Genomic DNA, 20,794 nt, shown 5'->3' with positions numbered 1-20,794 from the left:
TTGGATGTTCTTTCCTGCTTTGTCAAAGATGAGTTGGCCATACGTTTGTGGGTCTAGTTCTGGGGTGTCTATTCTATTCCATTGGTCTATGTGTCTGTTTTTATGCCAATACCATGCTGTCTTGATGATTACAGCTTTGTAGTAGAGGCTAAAGTCTGGGATTGTGATGCCTCCTGCTTTGGTCTTCTTCTTCAAAATTACTTCAGCTATTCGGGGCCTTTTGTGGTTCCATATGAATTTTAGGATTGCTTGTTCTAGTTTCGAGAAGAATGCTAGTGCAATTTTGATTGGGATTGCATTGAATGTGTAGATAGCTTTGGGTAGTATTGACATTTTGACAATATTTATTCTTCCAATCCATGAGCAGGGAATGTCTTTCCATTTCTTTATATTTTCTTCAATTACCTGCATAAGCTTTCTATAGTTTTCAGCATACAGATCTTTTACATCTTTGGTTAGATTTAGCGAATTAGTTTTTTGTTTTTTTGTTTTTTTGTTTTTTCTTCAGTTTATTTATTTATTTTTTTTTATTTTATTTTTTAATATATGAAATTTACTGTCAAATTGGTTTCCATACAACACCCAGTGCTCATCCCAAAAGGTTCCCTCCTCAATACCCATCACCCACCCTGCCCTCCCTCCCACCCTGCCCTCCCTCCCACCCCCCATCAACCCTCAGTTTGTTCTCAGTTTTTAACAGTCTCTAATGCTTTGGCTCTCTCCCACTCTAACCTCTTTTTTTTTTTTTTTTTTTTTTTTCCTTCCCCTCCCCCATGGGTTTCTGTTATGTTTCTCAGGATCCACATAAGAGTGAAACCATATGGTATCTGTCTTTCTCTGTATGGCTTATTTCACTTAGCATCACACTCTCCAGTTCCATCCATGTTGCTACAAAAGGCCATATTTCATTTTTTCTCATTGCCACGTAGTATTCCATTGTGTATATAAACCACAATTTCTTTATCCATTCATCAGTTGATGGACATTTAGGCTCTTTCCATAATTTGGCTATTGTTGAGAGTGCCGCTATAAACATTGGGGTACAGGTGCCCCTATGCATCAGTACTCCTGTATCCCTTGGATAAATTCCTAGCAGTGCTATTGCTGGGTCATAGGGTAGGTCTATTTTTAATTTTCTGAGGAACCTCCACACTGCTTTCCAGAGCGGCTGCACCAATTTGCATTCCCACCAACAGTGCAAGAGGGTTCCTGTTTCTCCACATCCTCTCCAGCATCTATAGTCTCCTGATTTCTTCATTTTGGCCACTCTGACTGGCGTGAGGTGGTATCTGAGTGTGGTTTTGATTTGTATTTCCCTGATAAGGAGCGACGTTGAACATCTTTTCATGTGCCTGTTGGCCATCCGGATGTCTTCTTTAGAGAAGTGTCTATTCATGTTTTCTGCCCATTTCTTCACTGGGTTATTTGTTTTTCGGGTGTGGAGTTTGATGAGCTCTTTATAGATTTTGGATACTAGCCCTTTGTCCGATGTGTCATTTGCAAATATCTTTTCCCATTCCGTTGGTTGCCTTTAGTTTTGTTGGTTGTTTCCTTTGCTGTGCAGAAGCTTTTTATCTTCATAAGGTCCCAGTAATTCACTTTTGCTTTTAATTCCCTTGCCTTTGGGGATGTGCCGAGTAAGAGATTGCTACGGCTGAGGTCAGAGAGGTCTTTTCCTGCTTTCTCCTCTAAGGTTTTGATGGTTTCCTGTCTCACATTCAGGTCCTTTATCCATTTTGAGTTTATTTTTGTGAATGGTGTGAGAAAGTGGTCTAGTTTCAACCTTCTGCATGTTGCTGTCCAGTTCTCCCAGCACCATTTGTTAAATAGACTGTCTTTTTTCCATTGGATGTTCTTTCCTGCTTTGTCAAAGATGAGTTGGCCATACGTTTGTGGGTCTAGTTCTGGGGTTTCTATTCTATTCCATTGGTCTATGTGTCTGTTTTTATGCCAATACCATGCTGTCTTGATGATGACAGCTTTGTAGTAGAGGCTAAAGTCTGGGATTGTGATGCCTCCTGCTTTGGTCTTCTTCTTCAAAATTACTTTGGCTATTCGGGGCCTTTTGTGGTTCCATATGAATTTTAGGATTGCTTGTTCTAGTTTCGAGAAGAATGCTGGTGCAATTTTGATAGGGATTGCATTGAATGTGTAGATAGCTTTGGGTAGTATTGACATTTTGACAATATTTATTCTTCCAATCCATGAGCAGGGAATGTCTTTCCATTTCTTTATATCTTCTTCAATTACCTGCATAAGCTTTCTATAGTTTTCAGCATACAGATCTTTTACATCTTTGGTTAGATTTATTCCTAGGTATTTTATGCTTCTTGGTGCAATTGTGAATGGGATCAGTTTCTTCATTTGTCTTTCTGTTGCTTCATTGTTAGTGTATAAGAATGCAACTGATATCTGCACATTGATTTTGTATCCTGCAGCTTTGCTGAATTCATGTATCAGTTCTAGCAGACTTTTGGTGGAGTCTATCGGATTTTCCATGTATAATATCATGTCATCTGCAAAAAGCGAAAGCTTGACTTCATCTTTGCCAATTTGGATGCCTTTGATTTCCTTTTGTTGTCTGATTGCTGATGCTAGAACTTCCAGCACTATATTAAACAGCAGCGGTGACAGTGGGCATCCCTGTCGTGTTCCTGATCTCAGGGAAAAAGCTCTCAGTTTTTCCCCGTTGAGGATGATGTTAGCTGTGGGCTTTTCATAAATGGCCTTTATGATCTTTAAGTATGTTCCTTCTATCCCGACTTTCTCAAGGGTTTTTATTAAGAAAGGGTGCTGGATTTTGTCAAAGGCCTTTTCTGCATCGATTGACAGGATCATATGGTTCTTCTCTTTTTTTTTGTTAATGTGATGTATCACGTTGATCGATTTGCGAATGTTGAACCAGCCCTGCATCCCAGGAATGAATCCCACTTGATCATGGTGAATAATTCTTTTTATATGCTGTTGAATTCGATTTGCTAGTATCTTATTAAGAATTTTTGCATCCATATTCATCAGGGATATTGGCCTGTAGTTCTCTTTTTTTACTGGGTCTCTGTCTGGTTTAGGAATCAAAGTAATACTGGCTTCATAGAATGAGTCTGGAAGTTTTCCTTCCCTTTCTATTTCTTGGAATAGCTTGAGAAGGATAGGTATTATCTCTGCTTTAAATGTCTGGTAGAACTCCCCTGGGAAGCCATCTGGTCCTGGACTCTTATTTGTTGGGAGATTTTTGATAACCGATTCAATTTCTTCGCTGGTTATGGGTCTGTTCAAGCTTTCTATTTCCTCCTGATTGAGTTTTGGAAGAGTGTGGGTGTTTAGAAATTTGTCCATTTCTTCCAGGTTGTCCAATTTGCTGGCATATAATTTTTCATAGTATTCCCTGATAATTGTTTGTATCTCTGAGGGATTGGTTGTAATCATTCCATTTTCATTCAAGATTTTATCTATTTGGGTCATCTCCCTTTTCTTTTTGAGAAGCCTGGCTAGAGGTTTGTCAATTTTGTTTATTTTTTCAAAAAACCAACTCTTGGTTTCGTTGATCTGCTCTACAGTTTTTTTAGATTCTATATTGTTTATTTCTGCTCTGATCTTTATTATTTCTCTTCTTCTGCTGGGTTTAGGCTGCCTTTGCTGTTCTGCTTCTATTTCCTTTAGGTGTGCTGTTAGATTTTGTATTTGGGATTTTTCTTGTTTCTTGAGATAGGCCTGGATTGCAATGTATTTTCCTCTCAGGACTGCCTTCGCTGCATCCCAGAGCGTTTGGATTGTTGTATTTTCATTTTCGTTTGTTTCCATATATGTTTTAATTTCTTCTCTAATTGCCTGGTTGACCCACTCATTCGTTAGTAGGGTGTTCTTTAACCTCCATGCTTTTGGAGGTTTTCCAGACTTTTTCCTGTGGTTGATTTCAAGCTTCATAGCATTGTGGTCTGAAAGTATGCATGGTATAATTTCAATTCTTGTAAACTTATGAAGGGCTGTTTTGTGACCCAGTATATGATCTATCTTGGAGAATGTTCCATGTGCACTCGAGAAGAAAGTATATTCTGTTGCTTTGGGATGCAGAGTTCTAAATATATCTGTCAAGTCCATCTGATCCAATGTATCATTCAGGGCCCTTGTTTCTTTATTGACTGTGTGTCTAGATGATCTATCCATTTCTGTAAGTGGGGTGTTAAAGTCCCCTGCAATGACCACATTCTTATCAATAAGGTTGCTTATGTTTATGAGTAATTGTTTTATATATCTGGGGGCTCGGGTATTTGGCGCATAGACATTTATAATAGTTAGCTCTTCCTGGTGGATAGACCCTGTGATTATTATATAATGCCCTTCTTCATCTCTTGTTACAGCCTTTAATTTAAAGTCTAGTTTGTCTGATATAAGTATGGCTACTCCAGCTTTCTTTTGGCTTCCAGGAGCACGATAAATAGTTCTCCATCCCCTCACTCTCAATCTAAAGGTGTCCTCAGATCTAAAATGAGTCTCTTGTAGACAGCAAATAGATGGGTCTTGTTTTTTTATCCATTCTGATACCCTATGTCTTTTAGTTGGCGCATTTAATCCATTTACATTCAGTGTTATTATAGAAAGATATGGGTTTAGAGTCATTGTGATGTCTGTATGTTTTATGCTTGTAGTGATGTCTCTGGTACTTTGTCTCACAGGATCCCCCTTAGGATCTCTTGTAGGGCTGGTTTCGTGGTGACAAATTCCTTCAGTTTTTGTTTGTTTGGGAAGACCTTTATCTCTCCTTCTATTCTAAATGACAGACTTGCTGGATAAAGGATTCTCGGCTGCATATTTTTTCTGTTTAGCACACTGTAGATATCGTGCCAAGCCTTTCTGGCCTGCCAAGTTTCAAAGGAGAGATCAGTCACGAGTCTTATAGGTCTCCCTTTATATGTGAGGGCACGTTTATCCCTTGCTGCTTTCAGAATTTTCTCTTTATCCTTGTATTTTGCCAGTTTCACTATGATATGTCGTGCAGAAGATCGATTCAAGTTACGTCTGAAGGGAGTTCTCTGTGCCTCTTGGATTTCAATGCCTTTTTCCTTCCCCAGTTCAGGGAAGTTCTCAGCTATAATTTGTTCAAGTACCCCTTCAGCACCCTTCCCTCTCTCTTCCTCCTCTGGGATACCAATTATGCGTATATTATTTTTTTTTAGTGTATCACTTAGTTCTCTAATTTTCCCCTCATACTCCTGGATTTTTTTATCTCTCTTTCTTTCAGCTTCCTCTTTCTCCATAACTTTATCTTCTAGTTCACCTATTCTCTCCTCTGCCTCTTCAAGCCGAGCCATCGTGGATTCCATTTTGTTTTGCAATTCGTTTAAAGCGTTTTTCAACTCCTCGTGACTGTTCCTTAGTCCCTCGATCTTTGTGGCAAGAGATTCTCTGCTGTCCTGTATACTGTTTTCAAGCCCAGCGATTAATTTTATGACTATTATTCTAAATTCACTTTCTGTTATATTATTTAAATCCTTTTTGATCAGTTCATTAGCTGTTGTTATTTCCTGGAGATTCTTCTGAGGGGAATTCTTCCGTTTGGTCATTTTGGAGAGTCCCTGGCGTGGTGAGGACCTGCAGGGCACTTCCCCTGTGCTGTGGTGTATAACTGGAGTTAGTGGGCGGGGCCGCAGTCCGACCCGATGTCTGCCCCCAGCCCACTGCTGGGGCCACAGTCAGACTGGTGTGTGCCTTCTCTTCCCCTCTCCTAGGGGCAGGATTCACTGTGGGGTGGCGTGTCCCGTCTGGGCTACTTGCACACTGCCAGGCTTGTGTTGCTGGGGATCTGGCGTATTAGCTGGGGTGGGTAGGCAAGGTGCACGGGGGCTGGAGGGGCAGGCTTAGCTCGCTTCTCCTTAGGTGATCCACTTCAGGAGGGGCCCTGTGGCAGCGGGAGGGAGTCAGATCCGCTGCCGGAGTTTGGCTCCGCAGAAGCACAGAGTTGGGTGTTTGCGCGGAGCGAGCAAGTTCCCTGGCAGGAACTGGTTCCCTTTGGGATTTTGGCTGGGGGATGGGCGGGGGAGATGGCGCTGGCGCCTTTGTTCCCCGCCAAGCTGAGCTCTGCCGTCCGGGGGCTCAGCAGCTCTCCCTCCCTTTGTCCTCCAGCCTTCCCGCTTTCCGAGCAGAGCTGTTAACTTATGACCTCCCAGACGCTAAGTCGCGCTTGCTGTCGGAACACAGTCTGTCCGGCCCCTCCGCTTTTGCCAGCCAGACTCGGGGGCTCTGCTTGGCCGGCGAGCCGCCCCTCCGCCCCGGCTCCCTCCCGCCAGTCCGTGGAGCGCGCACCGCCTCGCCGCCCTTCCTACCCTCTTCCGTGGGCCTCTAGTCTGCGCTTGACTCCGGAGACTCCCTTCTGCTAATCCTCTGGCGGTTTTCTGGGTTCTTTAGGCAGGTGTAGGTGGAATCTAAGTGATCGGCAGGACGCGCTGTGAGCCCCGCGTCCTCCTACGCCGCCATCTTCCGGCACTCCCCGCGAATTAGTTTTTTTACAATAGTGCAAAGATTTAGGGAAAAGATCATCTTTTCATAATTTGTAGTAAGGGGCAATTGCATATCTATTTGCAAAAGAAAAAAATGAACCTCACCCCTCTCTTTACATCATATATAAAAATTAATTCAAAATGGAGCATAGCCTTAAATATATAGGCTATAACTATAGAATATCTGAAACAAAATGTAAAAATCTTTGTCACTTTTTGTTAAGCAAAGACTTCTTAGTCAACACAAATTGTAAAAGAAAAAGTTAGTAAATCGGTCTTCATCAAAATTGAAAACTTCTGTTCTTCAAAAGATACTGCTATAAAAATGAAAAGGCAGAATGGGAGAACATATTTGCGAGGTATATATCTGTATATAGCATATATAAAGAATACTTACCAACTCAATAATAATTTAAATAACTCAATTAAGTAACGGGCAAGGATTTTAGCAGATACTTCACCAAAGAAGACCTAGGAATATCAAGTAAACACATGAAAAGATGTTCCACATCATTAGTCATTAGGGAAATACAAATTAAAACCTCAAGGAGATACCACTCAGTACTCACTAAAATGGCTTAAATTTAAAATACTGACCATAGTAAGTGTGGAGAAGGATGTCCAGCAACTAAAACTCTCACACAGTGTGTGAATGCAAAATGGTACAGTCACAACAGAAGACAGTTTGGAAGTTTCTTTAAAGTTAAGCATAGGGGCGCCTGGGTGGCGCAGTCGGTTAAGCGTCCGACTTCAGCCAGGTCACGATCTCGCGGTCCGTGAGTTTGAGCCCCGCGTCAGGCTCTGGGCTGATGGCTCGGAGCCTGTTTCCGATTCTGTGTCTCCCTCTCTCTCTGCCCCTCCCCCGTTCATGCTCTGTCTCTCTCTGTCCCAAAAATAAATAAAAAACGTTGAAAAAAAAAAAAAATTTTAAAGTTAAGCATACACTTCCTATGTGATCCAACAGTCACTCTTAGATATTTCCCAAGAAAAGTAAAAGATATTAATACAGTATTCATAACAGCTTAATTCATAATAGTCAAAGACTGAGTATAACCCATATGTTTGTCCATCAGCATGTAAATAGAGGCTATCACAAGATGGCAGACCAGGTGGTCCCAACACTTATCTCCCCCATGAAAACAACCAAAGCAATAAACAACTACAAAACAGTGAAAACTGTGGGAAAGCTGTGGACTACAGCAAAGAAGCAGCAGAAAACCTATAGAGCTCCAAAACTAAGGATGGTCACATAGAAAAGTGTAGGAAGTATTTTACTTGTATCACTACATCCCCCAGTTCAGACCAGCTCAGCACCAAGAAGGATCCCCTCAGAGGGATTTCACCGCATAGGGTAAAGAGAACAAGAGAATTCCAGCAGTCCTTGTTTTCACCAGGAACTTCTGCAGCCTTTACTACTGAGGACCCCAGAACTCTTAACCAATGCCGAACCCAGCTGATGGAGCTGTCCAGAATCCTGTCTCAGGGTCTCCTTCCCAGGGCTGGAGCCATTGCTATGGTGACACTTGCCCACTGGAGCCCGAGTTATTGCTGTGCCCAGTTCTGCAGGACTGGGATGCCACAGGGCCTCACCATCTACAGGGACCAGAGCTACCTCTGTGTTGTGCCCCACCCCCCTCAGTCCTAAGCCCTGTCATTGGCCCACCATTACCAAAGCTGAGCTTCTGCTGCTCTATGCCCTGCATCCTGGGTCCTAAGTGACAGCTTTTACCTGCTATCACTGGGTCATGTTGCCTTTGCTCTGTATCCCACCCCTTTGGTCCCGAGTTGGGGGCTGTGTAGCTGCTGCTGTGCCATCACTAGGGCCACACAGCTGCTTCTGTGTGCCCTACCCCTCAGTCCTGAATAGGGATACCTCTGTGCCCTGTCATCCCTGGGCTGTGCTGCTGATGCATCTTGCTTTCCCTTTATCCCCTTAAACTAATGTCATTATATGAGTTTCCCAGATCCCGTTTCCGTGGGTGATCTGCACGCACTCTTCTTTTTTTTAATGTTTATTTAAATTTGAGAGAGAGAACGAGAGAAAGCAAGGGAGGGGCAGAGAGAGAGGGAGACACACAGAATCTGAAGCAGTCTCCAGGCTCCGAGCTGTCAGCAAAGAGCCCAATACAGGGCTGAAACTCATGAGCGGTGAGATCATGACCTGAGCTGAAGTCAGACACTTAACTAACTGAGCCACCCAGGAACCCATGCACACACTCTTACATCTCAGATACTATCATCACAGGAAATAAGTCTGTGTCCCAGGCCATGGGCTCTGGTAGTTCTGCATGTCACTAAGCCCATGACTCCAGCTCCTTTGCTGTTCTGAATGCCAGCACATCAGAACTGTCACCAAGAGGGATCCTCTTGGCAGGGCACCTGGATGACTCAGTTGGCTAAGCGTCTGACTCTTGATCTCAGCTCAGGTCATGATTTCAGGGACATGAGTTCAAGCCCCATGTTGGGCTCTGTGATGGGCATGAAGCCTACTTAAAAAATAAATAAAGGGATCCTCTTGGCTAGAACTTAACACCCACAGACAAAGTAGAACAGGAGGATCCCAGCAGCCTTTACCATCGAGGACACCAACAGCCCCAGCCACCAGTGCCATCACAGACCCCCCCAGAATGCCCACAGTCTTGGCCACTGAGGATTCCCACTGCCTTTGCCAGCATTGGACTCAGTAGACAGATCTGCATGTAGACTATGCCACTGCACCCGAGCCAGCCAGTGCCCTTGCAGCCAGCTTTAAATGAAAATCTTTCCCCATCAAATACACATCATCCAGACAGAAAATCAGCAAGGAAGTAATGGACTTAGACTATACTTTAGGCCAATGAATCTGACAAACATATACAGAATATTCCACCCAAGAGCAAAAAAAATATGTATTGCTTTGAAGACCACAGAGAACATCCTCCAGGATGGATCATATGTTAGGTCACAAAACAAGTCTTAACAAATTTAAGAAGATTAAAATCTTATCAAATATCCTTTCCAAACACAATGGTTACTAGAAAAAGTAACAGGAGGAAAGCTAAAAAAAATCACAAATACGTGGAAATGAAATGACTTCCAAACAACCAATGAGTCAAAGAAGAAATCAAAAGAGAAATTTAAAAAAAATCTCGAGACAAATGGAAATGGAAACACATATACCAAAATTTATCGGGGTGCAACAGAAGCAATTCTAGTAGGGAGGTTTATAGGACACCTACATTAATTAAAAAAAAAATAAAGATCTCAAACAACTTAATCTTATTTCTCAAGTAACTATAAAAAGAACAAACTAAGCCCAAATTTAGCAGAAGGAATAAAGATTAGAGCAGAAATGAAATAGAGACTAGAAAGACAAAAGATCAATGAAACTAAGAATTGGTTTCTTGAAAAGAAAAAATTGATAAACCTTTAGCTAGACTAAGAAAAAAAAGATGACTGAAAGAAATGAAATTATAAATGGAGGAAGCATTATAACTGATGCCACAGAAATACAAAGGATCGTAAAAGACTATGAATAATTATGTGCCAACAAGTTATATAACTTGGAAGAAATGGATAAATTTCTGGAAACATACAACTTATCAACTTAATCATGAATATCATGGTTTGTGAGATGAGCCCTGCATGAGGCTCTGCATTGACAGTGTGGAACCTGCTTGAGATTCTCGCTCTTTGCCCCACCCCTGCTCTCTCTATTTCAGAATAAATAAACATTTTTTGAAAAAATAAATAAAACAAATGAGCAAAGAAAAAAAGAGATAAAGTAAAAAATGGGCTCTTGGGGGTGGCTCAGTCCGTTGAGTGCCTGACTCTTGATTTTGGCTCAGGTTGTGATACCAGTGTTGTGGGATCGAGCCCCACAACAGGCTCCAAGCTGAGCATGGAGCCTGTTTAAGATTCTCTCTCTCTCTCTCTCTCTCTCTCTCTCTTTCTCTCTCTCTCTCTCTCTCTCTCTTTCTCTCTCTCTCTCTCTCTCTCTCTCTCTCTCTCTGACCCTCTCCCCTGCTAGCACTCTCTCTCTAAAAAAATAAATAAAACAAATTTTAAAAATTGAAAAAAAAGTCTCTTAACTATAAAGAACAAACTGATGGTTAGTGGAAGGGAGATGGGGGGGATGGATGGAAGTGATGGAGATTAAGGAATACATTTGTTGTGATGAGTACCGGCTGATGAACTGCAGAATCACTGTATTGTATACCTGAAACTAAGCTTACACTGTATGTTAACTAACTGAAGTTTAAATAAAACTTTTTTTAAAAAAAGAAAAAAAAAAAGACTTCATCATGAAGTAATAAAAAATCTGAACATACCAGTAATCAGCAAGGAGAATGAATCAGTAATCAAAATCTCCCAAAAAAACCAAAGCCCAGGACAAATGGTTTCATAGATAAATTCTACCAAACATTTAAATAAGAATTAATACCAATCCTCAAAATTTTTAGAAAGAATTGAAAAAGAAGGAATACTTCCAAACTCATTTTATGGGGCCAACATTACCTTTATAGTGAATCCAGATAAGGACACTACAAGAAAATTATAGGCCAATATCCCTGATGAACATAGATGCAATAAATCCTCAACAAAATACTAGCAAAATCAAAATCAGGAACATGTTAAAAGAATATGCCATGATCAAGTGGGATATATTGCTGGGATGCAAGTATGATTCCACTTCTGCACATCAATCAGTGTGATATACCACATTAACAGAATGAAAGATAAAAATCATATGATCATCTCAATGGATGCAGAAAAAATTTTTGACAGAATTCAATATCCTGTCATGATAAAAACTCAACAAATTAGGTGTAGAAGGGATGTTTGTCAACATAGTATAGGTTATATGGGCAATCCCACAGCTAACATCATACTCAAGATTGAAAAGTTAAGTCTCTCCTCTAAGATCAGGAACAAGACAAGGATACCCATTTTTACCACTTCTATTCAACATAATATTGGAAGTCCTCACCACAGCAATTTGGCAAGAAAAAGGAGGGGAAAAAAGACATCCAATCAGAAAGGAAGAATTACCTGCTTGCAGATGACATGATTTTTTATATAGATAACCCTGAATATTCCACCAAAAAACTGTTGAAACTAACCAGGGAATTCTCTAAAGTTGCAGAACACAAATTAGCATTCCTATACAATAACAAGAAACTATTTGAAGAGAAATTAAGAAAGAAATCCCATTGACAGTAGCATCTGGAATAAAAAAATAGTTAGGAATGAATTTAACCATGAAAGTGAAAGACCGGTACACTGAAAGCCATAAGATCTTAATGAAAGAAATTGAAGATTCAAATAAATGGAAAGATATTCTTTGTTCTTAGATTGGGAGAGTTGATATTGTCAAAATGTCCATACTACCCAAAGCAATCTACAGATTCAGTGCAATTCCTATCAAAATTCCAATGGGATTTTTCACAGAAATGGAAAAAACTATACTAAAATTCATAGCGAAGCACAAAAGATCCCTAGTAGCCAAAACAATCTTGAGAAAGAACAAAGTGGGAAGCATCACACTTCCTGATTTCAACTGTATTACAAAGTTATAGCAAGCAAAACAGTGCAGTAGTGGCATAAAAATAGCCACATAAACCAATGAAACAAAATTTAAAGCCCAGAAATATACCCATGCATATGTAGTCAACTAACTTCTACCAGGGTGCCAACAACACACAATGAGGAAAGGGTTTCTTCAATAAATGGTGTTAGGAAAAGCAGATCTCCATATGCAGACAAATGAAATGGGACTTCTATCTTATACCACTCACAAAAATGTACTTGAAATGGTTTAAAGACTTAAATGTAAAACCTGAAACTACGAAACTCCTAGCAAAACTTAAGGAGAAAGTTCTTTGAGAGTGGTCTTGGCAATAATTTTTTTGGATATGATACCAAAAGTAGAGGTACCAAAAGCTAAAATAAACACGTTGGGAGTGTATCAAACTAGAAGTTTCTACACAGCAAAGGAAACAATCAATAAATTGAAAAGGCAAGCAGTGGAGTGGGAGACAATATTTGCAGACCATATATCTGATAATGGGCTAATATCCAAAATAGATGAAGAACTCCTACAACTCAATAGCAAAAATTGAATAGGGAGACTAAAAAATGGACAAAGGACCTGAATAGACATTTTTCCAAAGAAGATATACAAATAGTCAATAGGTACATGAAAAGGTGCTCATCACTCATCAAGGACATGCAAATCAAAACCACAATGAAATATTACCTTACACCTTGTTAGGATGGCTAGTATCAAAAAGACTAGAGATAACTAGCAAAGATGTGGAGAAAAGGAAATGCTTGTACACTGTTAGTGGTAATGTAAATTGGTACAGCCATTATAGAAAACTGTATGCAGTTCCTCATGGAACTGCTGTGTGATTCAGCTGTCATACTTCTGGGTATATAAAGGAAATGAAGTCAGTATCTTGAACAGATACCTACACTCTCATGTTCACTGCAGCATTATTCACAGTAGCCAAGATATGGAAACAACCTAAGTGTGGGTGAATAATGAAGGTGTGAGGCACACCTGCGTGTGCACGCACACACGCAGGAATATCATTCAGCCTTAAAACAGAAGGAAATTGTGTTATTTGTAACAATGTGGGTGAACTGGAGGGCACTACGCTAAGTGAAGTAAACTGGATAGAGAAGACAGATACTGTGTGCTACCAGTATATGTGGAACCTAAAAAAAATAAAATCTGATTTCATAGAATAGAGTGGTGTTTGCTGTTGTTTAACATAGTGTTGGAAGTTCTAGCATCAGCAATCAGACAACAAAAGGAAATCAAAGGCATCAAAATTGGCAAAGATGAAGTCAAGCTTTCACTTTTTGCAGATGACATGATATTATACATGGAAAATCCGATAGACTCCACCAAAAGCCTGCTAGAACTGATACATGAATTCAGCAAAGTTGCAGGATACAAAATCAATGTACAGAAATCAGTTGCATTCTTATACACCAACAATGAAGCAACAGAAAGACAAATAAAGAAACTGATCCCATTCACAATTGCACCAAGAAGCATAAAATACCTAGGAATAAATCTAACCAAAGATGTAAAAGATCTGTATGCTGAAAACTATAGAAAGCTTATGAAGGAAATTGAAGAAGATATAAAGAAATGGAAAAACATTCCATGCTCATGGATTGGAAGAATAAATATTGTTAAAATGTCAGGACTACCCAAAGCTATCTACACATTCAATGCAATCCCAATCAAAATTGCACTAGCGTTCTTCTCGAAACTAGAACAAGCAATCCTAAAATTCATATGGAACCACAAAAGGCCCTGAATAGCCAAAGTAATTTTGAAGAAGAAGACCAAAGCAGGAGGCATCACAATCCCAGACTTTAGCCTCTACTACAAAGCTGTAATCATCAAAACAGCATGGTATTGGCACAAAAACAGACACATAGACCAATGGAATAGAATAGACACCCCAGAACTAGACCCACAAACGTATGGCCAACTCATCTTTGACAAAGCAGGAAAGAATATCCAATGGAAAAAAGACAGTCTCTTTAACAAATGGTGCTGGGAGAACTGGACAGCAACATGCAGAAGGTTGAAACTAGACCACTTTCTCACATCATTCACAAAAATAAACTCAAAATGGATAAAGGACCTGAATGTGAGACAGGAAACCATCAAAACCCTAGAGGAGAAAGCAGGAAAAGACCTCTCTGACCTCAGTCGTAGCAATTTCTTACTTGACACATCCCCAAAGGCAAGGGAATTAAAAGCAAAAATGAACTACTGGGACCTTATGAAGATAAAAAGCTTCTGCACAGCAAAGGAAACAACCAACAAAACTAAAAGGCAACCAACAGAATGGGAAAAGATATTTGCAAATGCCATATCGGACAAAGGGCTAGTATCCAGAATCTATAAAGAGCTCACCAAACTCCACACCCGAAAAACAAATAATCCAGTGAAGACATGGGCAGAAAACATGAATAGACACTTCTCTAAAGAAGACATCCGGATGGCCAACAGGCACATGAAAAGATGCTCAACGTCGCTCCTTATCAGGGAAATACAAATCAAAACCACACTCAGATATCACCTCATGCCAGTAAGAGTGGCCAAAATGAACAAATCAGGAGACTATAGGTGCTGGAGAGGATGTGGAGAAACGGGAACCCTCTTACACTGTTGGTGGAAATGCAAACTGGTGCAGCCACTCTGGAAAACAGTGTGTAGGTTCCTCAGAAAATTAAAAATAGACCTACCCTATAACCTAGCAGTAGCACTGCTAGGAATTTACCCAAGGGATACAGGAGTACTGATGCATAGGGGCACTTGTACCCCAATGTTTATAGCAGCACTCTCAACAATAGCCAAATTATGGAAAGAGCCTAAATGTCCATCAACTGATGAATGGATAAAGAAATTGTGGTTTATATACACAATGGAGTACTACGTGGCAATGAGAAAGAATGAAATATGGCCCTTTGTAGCAACGTGGATGGAACTGGAGAGTGTGATGCTAAGTGAAATAAGCCATACAGAGAAAGACAGATACATTTTCACTCTTATGTGGATCCTGAGAAATTTACAGAAACCCATGGGGGAGGGGAAGGAAAAAAAAAAAGAGGTTAGAGTGGGAGAGAGCCAAAGCATAAGAGACTGTTAAAAACTGAGAACAAACGGAGGGTTGATGGGGGGTGGGAGGGAGGGGAGGTTGGGTGATGGGTATTGAGGAGGGCACCTTTTGGGATGAGCACTGGGTGTTGTATGGAAACCAATTTGACAATAAATTTCATATATTGAAAAAAAAAAAAAAAAGAATAGAGTGGTGATTGCCAGTGCCTGGAGGGAGGGGGAAATGGGGAGATGTAAGTCAAAGGGTACAACTATAAGAAGAGCAGGTTCTGAGGATCTAATATACAGCATGGTGACTATAGTTAGTAATACAGGATTACATACTTGAAATTTGTTAAAAGTAGATTTTAAGTGTCCTCGTTGCAAAAAAAAAGAAAAGAAAGAAGAAAAGGAAGAAAGAAAGAAAAGAGTTAACTATGTGAGGTGGTAGATGTGTTAATTACCTTGATTGTGGGAATCATTTCACAGTGTATGTGTGTATCAAATCGTCATGTTGGGTGCTACATTTTATATGTTATATTTGTTAATTCTTCAATAAATCTGGATTGAAAAAAACTGAATTCAGCTATCATCTGGAGGAGTTCAAATTCTTAGTTTTGGGCTATGTGACAGTATTTTTTTGTGTTTGTTTGCTTTAACTCCCACAACCTGTCATTCCTGAGACTTTTCAAGGAGATAAACAAGATGAGTTGTACTGTGCATATGACCTGTCATAACTGTCTATTTGAGTAAGGTTACTAGTCAGCAAATGTCTGGTAACTTAAACATTTCTGGTTTATTGTGTGTGATTCACTTGTCTGAATGAAGTACTATGAAATAATAAAATTTCTTTTTAAAAATTAAAAAATTCAAATAATCAGATTGTAGTATAATCATTCAGTGGAACCCTACATGGTGATAGGGAATAATGAAGTATCTGTCTATTCAACAATGCGGGTGAACCTCAGAAGCATCACGTTAAGTGAAGAAGGAACACAAAAACATGTGTGATTACATTTATATGAAATTGTCAAAAAGGCAAAACTGTAGTGACAGATCAGTTGTTCCTGAACTTGGAGAGAGGAGAGGATTGACTTCACAGGGCATGAGGGAACTTTCTGGGGTGATGGAAATGTGCTACATCATGATTGTGGTTGTAGTTACACAGTGTATACATTTGTCAAATGTCATACATTGTACATTTAAAATTGGTAAATCCCTAGCCGGACTTCTCAAAAAGAAAAAAGATAGGAACAAAATAGATAGATAAAATCACCAGTTAAAGAGGACAGATCACAACCAACACCATAGAAATAAAACAATTATAAGAGAATACTATGAAAAATTATATACCAACAAACTGGGCAATCTGGAAGAAGGCAATCTGGAAGAAATGAACAAATTCCTAGAATATCACAAACTACCAAAACTGGAACAGGAAGAAATAGAAAATTTGAATAGACCCATAACAAACAAAGAAATTGAATCAGTAATCAAAAATCTCCCTACAAATGCAAACTGGTGCAGCCACTCTGGAAAACAGTGGGGAGGTTCCTCAAAAAATTGAAAATAGAACTACCCTATGACCCAGAAATAGCACTACTAGGAATTTATCCAAAGGATACAGGAGTGCTGATTTATAGGGGTACATGTACCCCAATGTTTATAGCAGCACTTTCAACAATAGCCAAATTATGGAAGGAGCCCAAACGTCCATCAACTGATGAATGGATGAAGAAGATGTGGTTTATATATACAATGGAATACTACTTGGCAATGAGAAAGAATGAAATCCTGCTATTTGCAACAACATGGATGGAACCGGAGGATATTATGCTAAGTGAAATAAGTCAGTCAGAGAAAGACAGATATCATATGTTTTCACTCATATGTGGAACTTGAGAAACTTAACAGAAGACCATGGGAGAAAGGAAGGGAAAAAATAGTTTCAAACAGAGAGGGAGGCAAACCATAAGAGACTCTTAAATACAGAGGAAAAACTGAGGGTTGATAGGGTGGGGGGGGGGGTGGGGGAAAGGGGAAAATTGGTAATGGGCATTGAGGAGGGCACTTGTTGGGATGAGCACTGGGTGTTGCATATAAGTGATAAATCACAGGAATCTACCCCCAAAACCAAGCGCACACTGTATATGCTGTATATTAGCCAACTTGACAATAAATTACATTTTTAAAAAATCTCCCAACAAACAAGAGTCCTGGGCCAGATGGCTTCCCAGGGGAGTTCTACCAGACATTTAAAGAAGAGTTAATACTTATTCTTCTCAAACTGTTCCAAAAAAAAAAAAAAAAAAAATAGAAATGGAAGGAAAGCTTCCAAACTCATTCTACGAAGCCAGCATTACCTTGATTCCAATACCTGGCAAAGGAGAATTACAGGCCAATATCCGTCCCTGATGGACCTGGATGCAAAAATTCTCAATAAGATACTAGCAAATTGAATTCAGCAGTACATTAAAAGAGTTACTCACTATGATCAAGTGGGATTTATTCCTGGGCTGCAGGGATGATTTAATATTCACAAATCAATCAACGTGATACACCACATTAATAAAAGAAAGGATATGGGGCACCTAGGTGGCTCAGTAGGTTGAGCATTGGACTTTGGCTCAGGTCATGATCTCATGGTTTGTGAGTTTGAGTCCCACATCGGGCTGTCTGCTGAACCTTCTTTAGATCCTCTGTCCTCCTCTCTCTCTGCCCCTCCCCTTCTCATGCTCTCTCTCTGAAAAATAAATGAAAACATTAAAAAAATAAAAGAATAAGAGCCGTATGATCCGGTCAATAGATGCAGAAAGACTATTTGACAAAATACAGCACCCGTTATTGGTAAAAAGTCTTAACAAAATAGGAATAGATGGAACATACCTCAACATCATAAAGGCCATATAGGAAAGGCCCGTAGCTAATATCATGCTCAGTGGGGAAAAACTCCTTTCCCTTATGGTCAGGAACAAGACAAGGGTGCCCACTTTCAGCATTACCATTTAACATAGTCCTGGAAGTCCTAGCCTCAGCAATCAGACAACAAAAAGAAAGGGTGTACAAATCAAGGAAGAAGGCAAACTTTCACTGTTTGCAGATGACACTGTACCTATGTAGAAAATCTGAAAGACTCCACCAAAAAATTGTTAGAACTGATACATGAATTCAGCAAAATTTTAGAGTATAAAATCAATGTGCAGAAATCTGTTGCATTTCTATACACAAATAACAAAACAGAAAAATCAAGGAATTATTCCTATTTACAATTGCACCCAAACCAATAAGATACCTAAGAATAAACCTAATTAAGAGACAAAAGATCTGTACTCCAAAAACTACAGAAGACTTATGAAAAAAATTGAAGAGGACACAAAGAAATGGAAAAGCATTCCATGCTCACGTATTGGAAGCACAAACATTGTTTTTGTTGCTTGTTACCCAAAGCACCCTATGCATTTAATGCAATCAAAATACCACCAGCATTCTTTACAGAACTAGAGCAAACAATATGTTTCTATGTAAAATTTGTATGGAACCAGAAAAGACCCTGAATAGCTAAAGCAATCCTGGAAAAGAAAAAACTGGAGGCATCACAATTCTAGATTTTAAGCTGTATGATAAAGCTGTAGTCATCAAGACCATATGGTATTGGCACAAAAACAGACAGCTCAATAGAACAGAATAGAAAACCCAAAAATGGACCCACAACTATATGGTCAAGTAATCGTTGACAAAGCAGGAAAGAATATCTAATGGAAAAAAGACAGTCTCTTCAACAAATGGTGCTGGAAAACTGGACAGCAACATGCAGAAGGATGAAACTGGACCACTTTCTTACACCATACACAAAAATGAGCTCAAAATGGATGAAAGACCTAAATGTGAGATAGGAAACCATCAAAATCCTAGAGAACATAGGCAGCAACCTCTTTGACCTTGGCTGGAGCAACTTACTGGACACATCGCCAAAGGCAAAGGAAACAAAAACAAACATGAACTATTGGGACCTCATTAAGATAAAAAAAACTTCTGCACAATGAAGGAAACAATAAACAAAACTAAAAGGAAGCCTACAGATTGGGAAAAGATATTTGCAAATGACACATCTGGTAATGGGTTAGTATCCAAAATCAAACTCAACACTCAAAAAACAAATAACCCAGTTAAGAAATGGGCAGAAGACATGAATAGGAACTTTCCCAAAGAAGGCATCCAGATGGCTAACAGACACATGAAAAGATGCTCAACATCACTCATCATGAGGCAAATACAAATCAAAACCACAATGAGGTATCACCTCACACTGGTCAGAATGGCTAAAATTAACAACACAAGAAACAACAGGTGTTGGTGAGGATGCAGAGAAAGGGGAACCCTCTTGTACTGCTGGTAGGAATGCACATTGGTGCAGCCACTCTGGAGAACAGTAGGGGGGTTCCTCAAAAAACTAAAAATAGACCTACCCTGCGATCCAGCAATTGCACTATTAGGTATTTACCCAAAGGATACAAAAATACAGATTCAGAGGAATATATGCACCCCAGTGTTTATAGCAGCATTATCAACAATAGCCAAACTATGAAGAGAGCCCAAAGGTCCATCAACTGATGAATGGATAAAGAAGATGTGGTATACATGATAAACACACACGTACACACACAATGGAATTGTATCCATACATACAGTTGTATACATACAATGGAATATTACTCAGCCATCAAAAAGATTGAAATCTTGCCATTTGCAACAACATGCATGGAGCTAGAATGTATTTTGCTAAGTGAAATAAATCAATCAGAGAATGACAAATACCATATGATTGCACTCACATGTGGAATTTAAGAAACCAAACAGAACATGTGGTAAGGTAGAGGAAGAGAAGAGAGGGGAACAAACCACAAGAGACTCTGAGAGAAGAAACCGAGGGTTTATGGAGGTAGGTGGGTGGGAGATAAGCTAGATGGGTGACGGGTATTAATGAGGGCACTTATGAGCACTGAGCGTTGTATATAAGTGATGAACGACTAAATTTACTCCTGAAACCAATATTGCACTGTATATTAACTAAAATTTAAATTTTAAAAGTATTCATAAAAATTTGTGGATTTTATTATACATAAATTATATGTCCCTAAAACTGTGGTGGCAAGAATGTATAAGCAAGTATAAGTCTATAGCTGAAGAGAATGAGGAACATTTATGAGATTAGAAAGCTCAGAAAATGTTTGGAATGCAGGTTAATGGATGAAAGAGCAGAGGATGTTATAGTTCAATGGGAGCCGAGTTCACATCATAAAATAAACTCCAGGAAGGATTCGATTTAAGCTCTTAGGAAAGGAGTAAGAGAGAAGGTTTGCTTGATGGTGCCAGTTCACTCTGCCATGCAGATCAGTTGTGGAGAAAGAGAAGTCCTGGTGCCTCACCCCGACTTCCTGCAAAGAATTGCACAAAATGCCTGGGGAAAATTGTGGCTGCCAATGCATGTGACAGGTCCTTCCCCCCCCCTCCCCCCCGAGTAAGCCCCTCTAAATCCTGGTACATGGGGCTCCCAGCATAAGGCCTGGCTTCCCTGTCACACACCCGAAAATAAAATCTCTCAAATAGATCTCTTTTATGTAGACAAAGGACCCAAAAAAGCTTCCATTCAGCAGTGAAGACTATGGAGGACGAGGGTCTGACTCAACATAAG

At 39.8% G+C, this 20,794-nt stretch overlaps 1 protein-coding gene across 2 annotated transcripts in view; it reads left to right on the top strand.

Moving 5' to 3' along the window:
• The window catches only part of LONRF2 (LON peptidase N-terminal domain and ring finger 2), a 57,069-nt gene that overhangs the window by 17,424 nt on the left and 18,851 nt on the right, over positions 1 to 20,794 (top strand). The window lies entirely within an intron of this gene.

The sequence above is a fragment of the Panthera onca genome, chromosome A3 (assembly GCF_046562875.1).
Source record: "Panthera onca isolate mPanOnc1 chromosome A3, mPanOnc1 haplotype 2, whole genome shotgun sequence".
In the NCBI taxonomy this organism is placed as follows: domain Eukaryota; kingdom Metazoa; phylum Chordata; class Mammalia; order Carnivora; family Felidae; genus Panthera; species Panthera onca.
The sequence above is the reverse complement of the archived record's forward strand: the minus strand, read 5'-3'. Positions and strand labels throughout refer to the sequence as shown.